General features: G+C 35.0%; 1 protein-coding gene across 25 annotated transcripts in view; it reads left to right on the top strand.

Moving 5' to 3' along the window:
* Positions 1 to 12,861, top strand: part of PTPRD (protein tyrosine phosphatase receptor type D) — a 2,080,413-nt gene that overhangs the window by 318,739 nt on the left and 1,748,813 nt on the right. The gene's annotated exons all lie outside the window — the stretch shown is intronic.

The raw sequence follows: 12,861 nt of genomic DNA, 5'->3' as shown, positions 1-12,861 counted from the left end.
AGTAAAGAGATTTCCTTAAAGCACATAGCTAGTGATACAGATTGTCCAGGTTGACCTCAGATGAGTGCTACTAATCATTATAGTTTTCTGCCTTCTGATTTCTTAATTCCAATGGAAGATTACTTTAGAAAAATATGTAAGAAATATGGATTCCTGATAAAGTCAACAGACAGTATGTAAATCTTTGCTAATTTTTTTAAATATGCATTTTGATGCTGAAGGTTGTAATCAAGTTAATTTGCTATAAAGAACTACTTAGCAGAATAAACTGTGGAGAATGCATTACTCTAAATCTTTGAGACTTAAGCTGAGATCCAACTTTGAAATAAGAAAAATTTCCATATTTTATATTGTTCAATGTGTTTATAATTTAGGGTTTTGCTGCTGTTGCTTTTTAAGATTTAAATAATCTACTTCAAGAGGTCAGGTTTATAAAATCTGAGTGACATTTCATGAGACATTAAACTCTGGGTCAGTTACAGAGGAATGGGAACACAGTGAAACTGAGGCCTTTGAATGGCACCTGGTTGATGGGTATCCCTGTGCTATTTCCTTTCCTTTTCTCTCCTTCTTATGTGCCCATCCTTGGATGTGCCACACTGAAAGAATCAAGGGCAATATAATTTGGTTACTCTTTATTATACCACATCCAACTGGTATATTCCTCTATGACATTTAGAATCTGATTAGACTGAACTTTTGTGTAGTTTGCACTCAGAGAAGAGCGGGGACAGTCATGGTGACCTGACCAACAACTATAACTTATGTTGTCCCTATCCCCAGCTCTTAAGGAATTAAGCCTACTATTTCCAAGCATAGGAATACTTTTCTTTCTAGGCATATGCCAGATAAAATATATGTGCTTTTTAATCAATTCAGCAGGTATATGATATACAAGAGTGAATTTTATAGGCTTAAAATTCATACCTTCATCTGCTATGACTTTTTATATTAGATTATAGAAGTACCTAGAGGCTAATGCAATGAATATGTCTAGAGATTTGTTGCTCAAATGAATTTTTTACAATAATTTTAATGACTGTGTCTTGATTTACCAAGATACTATGCATACTGAGAACTGATCATTTCTCAAATGGCTGGAATTAGTTACCATTTTCACCTACGTTCTCTTTTAATGAGAAAATTAGCTACTCTTTTCTTGCCTTGTCCTTGGGGGTAAGTGGGAGGGGCATCAAAGGAAAGAAGGAAAGTACAACATTATGCATTTGTGTCATGTAGCTGTTAATGAGCTAAACCCATGACATTTCCCAAGGAAAATTAAATATGCAAATGAAAGCAATGGCTGAATTAAGGCCTTTCCACGTGTTTAGGTTGAGATCCTCTGTAGAAATTATTTTTCAAAATTGCTGTTTTATAATATTCATTTTACACAGTTGTTATTCATCCAGATGGCACTGCTACAGATAATTATTCAGAATTTTAGGCATCCCCATCAAGCCTGTGCCAAACATTGGTATAGGGTCAAGAGGGTCCAACTGAAAGGGACAAGGTAACTAGAAATTTGTCAAATGTTGGTAAACATACTCAGCTCTACAGCCTGAGAGACAAAGTGAGCCACTTATTCAAAAGTACCTCAAATTACAGTGGGCCCTCAAATTCCCTGTGCCATATTGATTTTGAGGTTCTCTTCTCTCATTATAATGTCCATCAGAGATTTTCTCCACTTGGGCTATCTCAAACATATTCCTAAGTTATGTTGTACTTCTGGCATTAGCATTTCCTGGCTCCAAGTTATACCTCTCTGATTCATTAAAAGGACACTTTCAACGCTCCTACCAATCATCTCCTGCAGTTCTGGGACAGGTGACCTGGACCCAGGTGCTGGCAGATGCTACCACCTCTATGTGACCTTGAAGGAGAAGGAGGCAATGCTGCTCTCCTTTTCGGCATTCCATCCCAATAATGGAATAGTATCTTTCCTTCATTCACTCTCCCCTAAATGATATTAAGCATAACATCATTTATTAGCAACACTAGAAAATAATACCATTCATGGAGTACTTAATGTGTACAGGCAATATGATTTAATCTTCAAATAAACCTATAAGTTAAGTACATTAATTCTCTTTTTTTAACCAAGGATAAAAATACGTTTCAAGGAAGTTAAATAATTTGCCTAAAAATTTGTTGCTTGAAAATAGTATATCTCAGATGCAGGGCCACTTCTAGTCCATATGGTATCTTTGTATAAATAAGAAAAAAATAAAAAGAGTTCCCTTTACTCAAGATACTTCCATCTTTCAAAAACTTAGCAGAATATGAATATATTTTTTAAAAGAGAAAGACACTTCACTGCCACCTGCAGGAAAGTTTTGTTGTAATCTGTCTATCTACAATGGCTACACCATAATTGGTGCCTCCTTATATATGGTACCCTTGTGAAGTCAAGAGTCTACACAAACATACATGGCAGCCCTTTTAGGGTGTGAAACCAAGTGCTCTGAGTTTAAAGCCCTTCTGCTTAACTGTGTCATAAACTCAGAAATATCTAAGCAAGACCCAGTCACATGGTATATGTAAGTTACATAGGTAAAACTAACGCTTTTTGCTTCCATCCCTGGTCACTACAGCACAGATTTGCCTGCGAGTCCACCGTGAGTGAACGTTTCCATTGTTGTTATTTAGCTCCTGAACGTCCTGAGGAGAAAAGGAATTTTAGGAGAAAAGATGACAAAGTAAACAGAATTATGGCAAAATGTAAATCTGACTTCTCAGTCATTTTAAAACCTTTAAAAGGAATGCTTTTTCTTTTTTTCAAAACAGCACAGAATAGATGAAAATCAAAAGAAAATCGAATTGCATTGTTTCTTTAGCTACTAGACACTTGTAACTATGAACCACAGCATTTCAAGACAGAAAGTTCCTGAAAAGGGAGTGAATTTAGGCCCAATAGTCAGTCACGTTGGCATCTGTTTTAAATTGTTGGTGCTTCTGCCAGAACCACACTTGCTAGGCAATTTGAATATCAATTTAGATCATACGAGCTCAAACTAAATTCTCTTTTTTTAATTTGAAGAATGTGTGTGGACTGATGGTCACAGGAAACCGTTTGGAGAATGTTGTTTCTAAGACACTATATTCAGCCACAAGCTCTTATTGTCATAGCACCTCTGATTGGACTACAACCACCAATAATTCAGTTACATGCTAACTGCGACCCTTGTCCTCAGTGGGGGTTCCTAGCACGTCAGTCTATTTTTACTTCCCCCAGCCCCATATGCAAACATTATAAACAGTTCAAAATTCACTTCTGTCTGAAATGATCGAATCTTAATGTGATTTACAAACCATCCATTTTTATTCCATGCTGTTCCCTGTGACAGGAGCATATCAGAGTTGGATAGAACTTTAGAGGTCAACTAGTAGCCAGAACTTTCATTTTACAGTTGAAAGAATGGAAACCCACAGGTATTAAATACATTTCTCAGGGCTGAGTTCTTTTAGGGGACTCAATAAAGAAGTAGAACGTTTATCTCATGATTTAAAGCATAAGGATTGTTTGTTACATTACATAGCTATTGTTACAGAGTCATCTAGAAACTTTTTTTTAGTTTTCAGAAAGAGGCAGGATATATGTCTAAAGAAATAGTGATAGCTCCAATAATCCTCTATTACCTTAATGAAATATCTCAACATAAAGTAGCCATCATTTGTGCTACCAAGGAATTTAATCTTGATCATGCAAGCTCAGCCCCACGTGAGGAATCAGCAGCTTTCTGTGGCAGTTCAGTATGTCATTGTTGTCCTAGTGGCTCTCTGGATAGAGGAGCCATCTGCATTTCAATCAGCTCACTAAAGCAACTTTGCAATGGACCAGCAATTGTGGATTGCAAACAACCTTGGTAAAATTCTGATTTACACCTAGGCACCACACTGAAATATTTTTGACAAAATAAAAGCATTTCTACTGCATCAGAATTTTTGATTTGAACTTCAGTCCGGTTAAACATTAATTGATACTCACCCACTCTTTTTCCTTCTTTTAACTTTTATCTACTTCTAATATACCATATCTAATGTAGCCTGCCACTTTAAAAGTTCCAGTTCCTACTATTATATTAAAATAATTTTCATACAGGATTGTAAAAAACAAACTGTCAACAATATTCATTCATTTAATAAATATTTATTTAAAATCTAATAAGTGCCCCATTGTGGGGCTACATGAAATCAGGGAATCTATAAACTGATGAATCAAAGATCGACACTGGTGCTAGAACTATGTTTGGTCTCAAAAAGGCGCTTCCAAGCTCTCCTATGGGTCCTAATTCCGCAGTGATAATTCCCCTGTGGAATTGCGTATGGTTACTTTGTGGGTACATCTTCTGAAAAAGGTAAGTTCTTCTCTGAATATCAGAATTGTAAATTAAAGGGAAACATCTGCACACAAATTGTGCCAATCATCAGAGCATTTCTGAGAAAAGACAATTTTTCCTATGGGCTTGCTCATCAAATCTTACTGAGTATGTTTGACAGTGACATCAGGCATTTTTCATTTCTACTGAATTGAAACAGAATACTGATAGATAACATTTCCATTGCTCACTGCACAGAAGAAAGACATTTATTACAAGTTAAGATAGGAAGACTTCAAAGAATTCACACATGACGTGTGATATTCTCTGAGTTTCTTAACCATGTGTTAAAATTTTAAATGGCCAAATATTTCTGTTTATAGAAGAATGTCAGGATGAATAACGGCTTAATTTATTGACTTTTTGAACAGAGTCTCAAACGAAAATAGGATGTAAACCACTACTTATGTGAGTTCAAACGCTGATGGGATTTATAAAACAGAAAGCAAAAGTTGCCATTCGAAAATATGTCTCATAAACCTCACAAGAACAAAATGTAGTGTTGTCTCTTGAAAACAATACAGTTGTTTTTGTCACAGCTGTTAAGAAAATAGAAATTACACAAAGACAATAGGAGACAAAAACAATGTGTTTACCAGTGCATTCTTCTGTTCTCAAAAAACAAAGCAGTCCACTCCTGGGTAATTACCCAAGAGAAATGAAGACATATGTCTACACAAAATGTGTACATAAATGTTCACAGCAGAACTATTCACAATAGCCAAAAAGTCAAAACAACTTAAATATCCATCAGCACATGAATGAATAAATAAAATGTGGTATATCCATAAAATGGATTATTACTGATAATAAAACAAAATGAAATATTGATACATACTACAATTTGGATGTACCTTGAAAACATACTTAGTGAAAGAGATGAGTCACAAAAGACCATATATCTTGGGGCTGGCCAGGTGGTACAGCTGTTCAGTGCACACGTTCCTCTTTGGCAGCCCAGGGTCCGCCGGCTTGGATCCTGGGTGCGGACTTGGCACCACGTGGCAAACCATGCTGTGGTAGGTGTCCCACATATAAAGTAGAGGAAGATGGGCGCGTATGTTAGCTTTCTCAGCAAAAAGAGGAGGATTGGCAGCAGTTAGCTCAGGGCTAATCGTCCTCAAAAAAAAAAAAAAGACCATATATCTTATGATTCCTTTTATATGAAAAGTCTAAAATAGGCAAATATATCTATACAGAAGATAGATTAGCAGTTGCCTATGGCTGGAAAGAGTTTGGGAGAGATGATAGGTATTGGCTAAAGAATATAGTGTTTCTTTTTAGGGGATGAAAGTTCTAAAATCGATTGTGGTGACAATTGAATAATTCTGCGAATATGGCACAAAACATTGAATTGTATAGTTTAAATGAGTGACTTGTATGATATGTGAATTATATCTCAATAAAGCTGTCGTAAAAAAATGGCTAGGCACAAACTGGAGGCAAATTCACAGAAAAAAAGTTAAAAAACTAAAGCATTCCATATTACAAAAAACATTTGAGTTTATCAGTATTGGCTGGTAATTGCTTATTAATTTATAAGAAAACACGTGATTTGATAATTATGAATAGTTTTCTATTGTTATTTTTATGAAGTCCAATGTTCTTAGAAGTATTATAGTCTCAGATGTCATCATGAGATCCTCAGTGAGTTCCTCTTTGTATTTCAGTTGTTCTAAGATCAACAGTAGATTAACTGTGCCTTTTGGATATTTCTTTAGTGTTAAATAGTATTTGTAACTTCTAGAAAATGCCAATGCAAACCTAAAAGACATTATTTTCATTCTCAAAACATATATGAAATTTGTAAAATTATATGTTAAATGAATGAAAAATAGTAAATATTTAAAGAATTTAAATGTAAGTGTAGAAAAATATGGCTCAAATATTGCTATCCTTAGCTTTATCTAGGACAATATTAGGCCCAAGAATTTGAGTAACTTTAGGAAAAAAACTTTAAAATGTACACTTCAGATAATTTCTCATAGGATCATAAAATAGTCTACATTCTATCAGTATATTTAAAAGAAGAATGCATGCAAGATGGATTCAATATGCATTAAATACCATATTTTTAGGCTCAAAAATACTTCCATTTAAAGTAAATTGTCATTATTGAGACTGAAATGTTTCCCAAGGAGTTGAAGATCAAATAATATATCTGGCACGGAAGTCAGGTCCCTATTTTGTTTTTTGTATAGCAGTTCTGCATTTTATATCTTATTCAAATTGGGTTTTCTCCATATCTGGCACAGTCCTCTGACAGATAAAAATTGCTTTGTAAAATTATAGGCAGCAAAAGATACATACAACAAGGCTCATTTGGTTTGCTTTCCAACTCTTTAAAATCCAGTTTGAAATTGTGTTTTCTTGACTTGAGACTCATATCCTTCACCTGAAATCCACTGCTTTATCACATTCTAGTTTTAAAAGTCTGATGTTACATGACTGCTCAATATGATTTTTATCGTGTTATCAGCAAAGTATTTAGAATAAGTGTTACATAATTAGGCCTTTCAAAAAGTTTATATTTAGTCTTTTATTCTATATTTTCCTAATTCTGTCTTATAGTTCTGTCATATTATGCATATTTAGGTCTAGATGGCAAATTTAACGTTCACTGATATCAAATTAATCAAAATACTAAAGAAGTTTTTCATTTTTTAAATATTATTTTTAAGAATTTAATTTTACAGAGCAAATTGAATTTCTATTCTTTCAGAAGATTTTTATAGAGATTGTAAAGATACTTTTGTGGAACACGAAAAATAAGAACAATTTATTCTCAGTGATTTAAAAAATTTCAGTAACTTATGTTATCCTTTAAAAAGTTTCAGCTAATAATGGGCTATATATTGAAACTTCTACGAGGCAGCATTCTGGGAACTGTGCGTAGATAAAAGGCGTTGGAAATGCATTGCTTGCCTCTAAGCAGCTTACACTCTTACTAAGCAGAGAAGAAACTGTAAGGAGCATCTGAACACCCTCTGTCTTCTTAGAGTCAAAACATCTTTCCTCAGGCGGTTGAGCAGTGCTGTCAGCAGTCCTGCAGGGCCCTTATCTGCACAAACAGTCTGTTATCCTGACCAGAGATTGGTTCATGGTTAGGGCTATTAGAGATTGCATCAGATTTCTTATCAGAGTTATTATTTTGAACACTGTATTTTTCCCCCCCGAAGTGTTTAATCTGGTAGGTATCAAGTATGGGGATGCCGGAGATCAGCTTGTGGAGTGAGAGCGTTGATGTAGAAACATGAGTTTTGAGAATGTGATTTTAATCTTTAGGACCAGATTGGCCTTTATATTTCCTCCTAAACCAGTTGTTCTTAGCTTTGAGCATTTTGCCTCTGGGAGGGATATTTGGAAGTGTCCGGAAACATTTTTGTTTGTGACACTGGGGGGTGCTCCTGATATTCAAATGAGTAGAGGTCAGGGATGCCGCTAAACATCCTACAAGGCACAGGACACAAAACCTCTCACAACAAAGAATGCCAATAACGCTGAGGTTGAAAAACTCTGCCTGAATAAGCAAACGTATTAACCTCCCCTTCTTTTTTCCCGTTTGGTAAAAGCCGGCTTAAGTTGGGTTTCTATCACTTACAGTTGAACAAGTGGCATGTAACTGTCAATAGGAACCAAGAGAATTGTTGAGCACCGTGCTTACATAGGGCTTTCAGGATGCAAGGCTACTAGGAAGACGATTTAAAAACAGGAGGGAGACAGATTGAGAGAAACAGGTGAAATGTTCCAGTTAAAGAGAATTTAGTAAAGGCACTGGCCTGGAGAAATGCAAACCTAAGAATAAGAAAGTGCACTCCTCTGTCTATATTATGTGGAAAGGAAGAGAGGAGTAGGGTAAAAAAGATACTGGGTAACAGATTGTGACCAGCCTTCAATGTCCAATGAAGGAACATTTAAGAGTCTTTGAGCTAGAAGGAACAGTGCTTTCTGACACCTTATTTGTAAATCCTTTTAAAACCAAATTACTTCATAGATGCAAATTTAGAAAATTTTAAAAGTGAAAAGGAGTAAACGCTATCACTCAGGTATAATTGCTATTATTACTTTGGCATATTTTCTGACAGATTTTTTTCCACAAAGAAATATTTTACATGCATAAGATCATTGTCTACATGTGATTTTTATTTTGTTTTCATCCTATTCACCTAATAATAGGTTTCTCAGATTGTTAAAACTCTTTGGAATTTTTAATAACAATATAAAGCATATTAATTGTATATACCATGTTTTATTTAACCATTTTTATTGTTGTTCTTTCCGTTATCCTTTTAGAAAAAATTCTATAAGACTGTATTGGACATCTTTGTGCATAAAATTTTATAATAGTCATATTATGAGTAGAGTTAGATGAACCGTATAAACATTTGAGAATCTTGATACTTATTGCCCAAAGGTTTTAAGAAACATTGTGACAATTTATGTTCCTTTCAGTCCACAGAAATAACTCCAAATTATTCTTAAAATTTAAGATAATTATTAACTAAGACTGCCCTGGGCAAGAATTGTCTCTCTTTCCTATATTTTGCTAATAAGTTCAAATCATTTTCTATCTGTGACTGAAAAACTTAACCATTAAAATAAAACAATAAATTGTGAATCAATCCATTTATTCATAAGCCACAACTCTAAAGGACATTAATATACAAACTTTTCATTGCTTAAATTCAGTTACTTCTTACATAATTTTGATCTTAACGCTTTGTGTTAAGATACTAGTGTTTTTGAGATACTAAGGGCCTTTTATTTGTACATCTATTTTTTTATTTATATTCAACCTACATCCAAAAATGTTGGTCTAAGGCTAATCCCTGACTACTCAAAAAGGCAGGAATTATTCCCTCATTTCTTCATGAATTCTCCTGACACTACTTTGACAGCTTCTAGAATGTTCTTAATGGTCCTAATGCTCTGAATTTTTTAGCTCGGATAGGTTACAGCAGTAACTTATCTAGGTAGAGTATTTTGTTGTTGCTAAAATTAGCCCTCCATGCAGAGCTGTTCTTACCCAAAACTACAGTTTCCTCTCAAGTCCAGTTTGACCTGTACTCTTTGCTAAATGTTCTCTTTCTTTGTCTTTCTACTCTCTACTATCCACATCTAGCCCTGCCCTCTGCTCTGTGCATCCATACACACTTCTGATGTTATCAGTTCACTTTTACACTGAAATGCTTCCCTCAGTTAACATTAACTGGATTTCTTTTGAGATATATTCTGCATAAATTAAAAAGTGACATGTTTGGGTCAAAATTATTCTTGTACTGCATTCAAGGGCACACAGGCCTTTGAGAACTATCATGTTCCTTAATATTATCCATTCTCTTTCACTCCCATTTTAGAGTTACATTTACAGCTGGCTCATCACATGGAGGACTACATTTGACACTTTGTATGAAATGATACATCTAATATGCATAATAAGATACTTTCAAATTTTTGATTTCCTTATTTTAATTCTCCGTAACATTCCTTAGATCAGTGGGTTTATAATTTTGCTTAGCAACTGTGCTTTTTAAAGCACACTAAACTAGTGATTTTAAAAATTTTATCCTGTTCATGCGTGCACACATGCGTGACAGGAGATGTTGATCTCGAGGGCCAAGCAGGAGGTATTGGGGGAAATTTCAGTTATATTTATTTTTCTAGTTAATATAATTCTATACTATATCTAAAGGTTTAAGCAATCACTTGCAGAAAAAATATGTTTGAATTGGAGAAAAACAACCTTTTTCTATTCTATTCAGTCATGAAAACTTGATATTTTTGTGGCAGATTTTATTTGGAATAATACAATGCTGATTTCACTTATCATGCAAATTCTAATTACCAAATTGATTTTCTTGATAATAGTAAGTTCATCTTGATGAAGGTGTCAGTTAGCTTTTGCTGTATAACAAACCACCCCCAAATTTATTGGTTCATAACAAGGGTTGGCAACTAGTGCCGGAGGGCCAAGTTCAGGTGCTGCCTGTTTTTTCTGTTTTGCTGTCTGTTTTTCTAAATAAAGTTTTATTGGAACATAGCCATGCCCATTTATTTCCTTATTGAGTGTGGCTGCCTTTGTGCTGCAACAGAAGAGTTGAGTAGTTGTGATAGAGATCGTGTGGCCCACACAGCCTAAAACATTTACTATCAACCCTATATAGAAAAAATATGCTGACACTGGCTGAAAACTGCTGTCGTTCATTAGCTTACCATTGTATCTGTCACTAATATGGGCTGAATTCAGCTGAGCAGTTCTGATGGCTTTTCCTGGATTCGCTCATGTGGCTGCCTTCTGCTGGCTTCATTTTCATGTCTGATGGTTGGTGCTAGCTGTCAGGTGAGGTGGTAGGGGTGACTGGGTCACATGTTTCCAATAGGCTAGTCTGGGATTATTCATATAGTTGCTGTTGTAGGACTCCCAGAACAGCAAAGGAGGGTTAGCTCCATTGAGCAAGGAGTCTTCAAGCCTCTGCTTGTACCACATTTCCTATTGCCCCATCTACGAAAGCAAGTCACAGTGGCAGGCCAAGCACCATTGTGCAAAGGAGCTATGCAAAGGTATGGATACAGGAAGGCATGAAAAAAAATGGGGGTATTACTGCAAAAATTGTCCACAGTCAATTTCCTAATTTTGCAGAAAATGAAAATGAGACCCAGAGAAGTACAGTGTTCACTTAGCCGTGTTCATGCCCATGGTCATATCACTAGTCAGGCTATAAGCCTGTACTTGACCCAGAATTTCCTGATTTCTGGTAGTAATACATCCATTTTCTTTTCTTTTTTTTTTAATGCCCTTCAGCTCATCATCAGTAAACAATTATGAGGCACACAGGGTTGGTATAACACAGTAGCTGACAACATGGTCTTGGATGTCAGACCTCAGTTTTAATTGTAGTTTCACTACTTTACAGTTGATTTTGAAAAAGTGACTCAAATCTTTGGAATGTATTTCTCCTCTGCACATAAAGATGGCAGACCCTACCTCATAAGAATGTTTGATGAGTAAGTGAGATGGACTCTGTAACGTATTTACCATAGTGCCAAATCGGTGGAAGTGCTCAAAAAGTGCCTGTTACTTTAGTGCTATTGTCCCATTTCATATTTCATTGTGCCCTTATTGTATCAAATCTATTGTGTGTTCTTTAACCTTTTTCATTATTTCTTTCAAACTGCAAAACTGATTTCTCAGTACTATCACCTTTTGACCACTGATTTTCATGGAACCTAAGTCTTACTCTTTAGAGCCTGATGTGTCAATTGAATGCTTTAATATGTATATAATGGGTGGCCTTGCCATATTAAGTAGGTTTTTTGGCCTTTGAACATCTTGATTATTTGATGACATCACATTCTCTGGAGGGGAGACATTATTTGTTGGACAGATAAATTCTCTAAACTTCAACATAGTTAGTCTTAACATATCCCAAGACAGCTACTGAGTTTACTGGGTTCTAGAAGGTACAGCTTATGTCTTTGTTCCCAGCAGGCCACTATACCTCAAGGTTCCTCAGCTACTTTTACTCCATGTGTAGTCAGAGAAGTTTATTGCTCCTACACATTCACTATTGCTTTGTTGTCATTATCACTTTTTCTGAAGGAGAACTGAGTTCAAGGAGTGAGTCTCATCCCTTTCTTACAATGTTAAACCATTAGCATAATTATTTTAGATTCTCTGATTTGACTTTTTAAACTCTAGAAATCATGTCTACCATTATTTCAGTTGGGTAATAAATAAATATACTAGTAATTTCTTCACAATAGCTTAGATTGGATCAAGATAAATGATAACTGTCTACAAACAACATTCTTCGAATTTGTCCTCAGTTATTTTACTGAGCATTTATATTATTTTATTTTTGCAAAGTTATGTTGTAATATTCTTTCTCCATATTTGAGTGAAGATCTCATTCTCATGCTCTGATTTCAGTAATCCACCAAGGAAAGTCAATTTCAAGTGTTCATGAAATTAGCAATACAAGTCATTGAGATAATTGACATATATTATTTCAAATGACATTTGGCATTTAATTTTTTTCCTCATTTGAGAAAGCAGGTGCCATATGAGCTACAAGATTAATTTGCAAGCACATGTCTAGTTTCTAGGATCTCTAGGTTTTCTTTTTAAATTTTCTCCCTGTTGTTTTGATCTATTTGAACTGGTTTTTAAAAGTTAGTTTCATTTTAATAACAGAGGCTATGGCTTATTTATAAAAATTACTATATGTATGCCCTAAGTAATAATTATTCCCATGGATACCCAAGAATTAAAAAGAGCAGCAGGGAAATCACACTTAAAATTTTAGTTTCTTTTCTAAACTGCTGGCAAGGGACAAACAAGGCTATTAGTACAGACTTGTAATCAGGTGCAGGATAACGCTGCCCTTAAAGGAAATTTCCAAATGCAACTACAACCTTCCTTTGGTTCACTGTCTTAACAGGAGCTTAAATGCTCTTTCTCTGTTATGAAAATCTAGAGGACTGT

Source organism: Equus asinus, chromosome 23 (genome assembly GCF_041296235.1).
Source record: "Equus asinus isolate D_3611 breed Donkey chromosome 23, EquAss-T2T_v2, whole genome shotgun sequence".
NCBI classification, from domain to species: Eukaryota; Metazoa; Chordata; class Mammalia; order Perissodactyla; family Equidae; genus Equus; species Equus asinus.
This window is presented reverse-complemented; position numbering and strand designations above follow the sequence as displayed.